Here is a 2,515-nt window from a genome sequence, read left to right as displayed (position 1 = left end):
TAAACCCATCTTTGAAGATTTTTTAAGTTGCCTGAAGACAGCAGTTTAACAAATGAATCTCATAAACCACAAATCAATAATGATTGCCATTTAGAGGTGAAATTTTTCCATTATAATAAATGGAGATCTTTTGAAACAACAGTAACATTTTATTTCCCCTTTTGTTTCTTTCCTTTCTCTTGTCCAGTCCAGTGCTTCTCCGAAATGATCATTCTTCACATGTGTGCCTTGAGAGAGATTTATCAAGCAACTGGGCCATGGTCTCACTCGGCACTTACAAATCATATTTCATTAGTGAAGAGACACTATCCACAAGTGCAGTAACAACCTGGCTGCACAGAGGAACTATTTGTGGTCAGGCACAGACAAGATAGTACTAACCAGGTTACAATGCTTTTGCTTGGATCCTTTCTAATGTTTCATATAGTACTGTAGACGAGAGAGAGAGAAGCCCGGATTGTAACTCGGGGTGTGAGTGAGGTGTTGGGGGAGCAACAAGCTTTCACAGCTGCCCAGGCTATTTTAAACCCCGGACCTCAAGACTATATTGCAATACAGACTCTTTCCTGAAGCCAGCTGGAATGACCAGGAGGCCAGCGGGTGGAAGCAGGATTTTGGATGACAGGTTGCTACAGCTAAGGCCAGTTGCAATGGTCCCAGCTCAAAGATAAATCACTGGATTTGGAGAGATGTGGGGGAGGGGGTTCATTGAGAGACAATTGTGATTGGTGGAGGAAACCCTGGACAAAAAGGTCCAAGATTTCCTTGTAGGGTCTGGAGAAACACTCCTGTTCTTCCTGTCCTTCAAAAAAAGCATTTCAAGTTTTATAATTCCTACCTTGCTGGGCTTGGATCCATTTGTTAACAGCTTTCCCCGATGCGGTTAACACTGCGCCTGACCCTCATGGCCTGGGTTTAAAATAGTATTGTGGTCCGACTTTTGGATATTTATGAATCCCTCGCTTACCTGCAGTGAGTACCCCGCGTGTCTCCCAAAATCCGGCTTAAAATTGGGGCAAAATAGAATACAGCTCCGCCCTACACAAGTCCCAGTTCATCTAGAACTCTGCAGCTCGTACCTTATTCCATGCAAAATTCTGCATGCCTTTCATCCTTATACACGCTAACTTCTGACCCCACTTCAAAACACTTATCCACATCTGCAAATCTCTCTACTGCTTTGCTCCATCTTGCCTCTGCAAGATTCACCAGCCCTGTGTCCCAGCACTCACCCTCCACGTTTCTGACTCTGGTCTACTTCCCATACTTTCCCCTCCTGTTTTCCTATTGTTGACAAAATTGTCAGCCGTCATATTCCGGCACTTTAATTCTGCATTTTAAAAGTCTCCTCAAATCTATTTCTTTGACCATGCCTTCACTCACCTCCCTCTAATTTCCTAATTGGTGTTGATTGCTCCTTCCTGTAAAATGCCTTGGGATGTTTTGGGAAATGAGACAAACTATGTAAATGAAACTGTGGTTATTGAAGGCTTATCTTGCATTTCAGGTGGCATTTAAGCAGACATCAGTCTCACAGACTTTGACACTGTCTAATCTGCTTGATTAACTTTTGGCTGGAAAAAAACTCAGGTAGCCATTAATTTTTAATTAATTTTCAGAATAAATTTTGCTCTGAATATGTATGTATATTTATGTTGTGCCAGCTGTTTTCAAATTAGTTGTGCTTTGAGGATTTATTTGAACATATTACAAATCCTCCAGCCTTAAATTAGATATAACAAAAAAGTAAAAGGGAATACAAATTTGTAGGAAGGAAAATTGTTTATTATACTCTGCATGAGAACTGAATTTAACATCAAAGTTTTTTTTTAGATTAAGACTGATGGAATGGAATGAAGTCGGCAATTCTGTAATTTTGAGCTGTTTAAGAAAAACCTGGTTGCTGTGATAAGCGAATCTATAGACTTCTTCAGGATGAATGTGTTATGATAGCTTCAATAGCCCCCCTCAACTGCATCTATCTTATAATCTCCAATAAGAGGAGGCCTAACTCAAAAGGTAATTTATTTCCTATATGCATTTACCCATTTCATTTTATTGTTTTGAATAATTAATTGGAGGAGGGCCAATTATAATTGGGAGACAATAGATCTGTCCCAGTTAAATTGGAATCATGGATTGGCAGGCAAAACTCAGACGCTATGTTCGATGCCTTCCAATCCATAACTGGATACCTGAAAGCCATTTTCTGGATGATCCTTTTTTATATGAATATAGGACTTTTTACAGTTTTTCTTTTTCACAGGCACACTTGTTTTACAGACTCTGCATACAGGTTTTCTATCTCACAGGTAAAGCTTTCTGTTTCCTTTTTTAGTTGGTTTGTTCTTGCAGGCCTACCCCTGTTAACAGTGAGACAACAGCTGTTTTCTCTGTTTACACAGTCTGTTCTTTTTTATAAACTGGGAGAGCAGTTTTTTTTCCTCTCTGCAGAGAGCTGCAGCTTGCAGTAGTGGCAGCTGCCTCAGCTGGCCTTTTACTTTGTGCTGGACTT

The 2,515-nt window shown here is 40.2% G+C and overlaps 1 long non-coding RNA gene across 1 annotated transcript; it reads left to right on the top strand.

Moving 5' to 3' along the window:
- The first annotated feature begins 299 nt into the window (after window positions 1–299).
- LOC137377890 (uncharacterized) lies at window positions 300–1,901 on the top strand. The gene is made up of 3 exons (XR_010976507.1): window positions 300–384; window positions 1,508–1,590; window positions 1,834–1,901. It is a non-coding gene; the product is annotated as an uncharacterized lncRNA (long non-coding RNA).
- Window positions 1,902–2,515: the final 614 nt, after the last annotated feature.

Source organism: Heterodontus francisci, chromosome 15 (genome assembly GCF_036365525.1).
Source record: "Heterodontus francisci isolate sHetFra1 chromosome 15, sHetFra1.hap1, whole genome shotgun sequence".
Lineage (NCBI taxonomy): Eukaryota > Metazoa > Chordata > Chondrichthyes > Heterodontiformes > Heterodontidae > Heterodontus > Heterodontus francisci.
The sequence above is the reverse complement of the archived record's forward strand: the minus strand, read 5'-3'. Positions and strand labels throughout refer to the sequence as shown.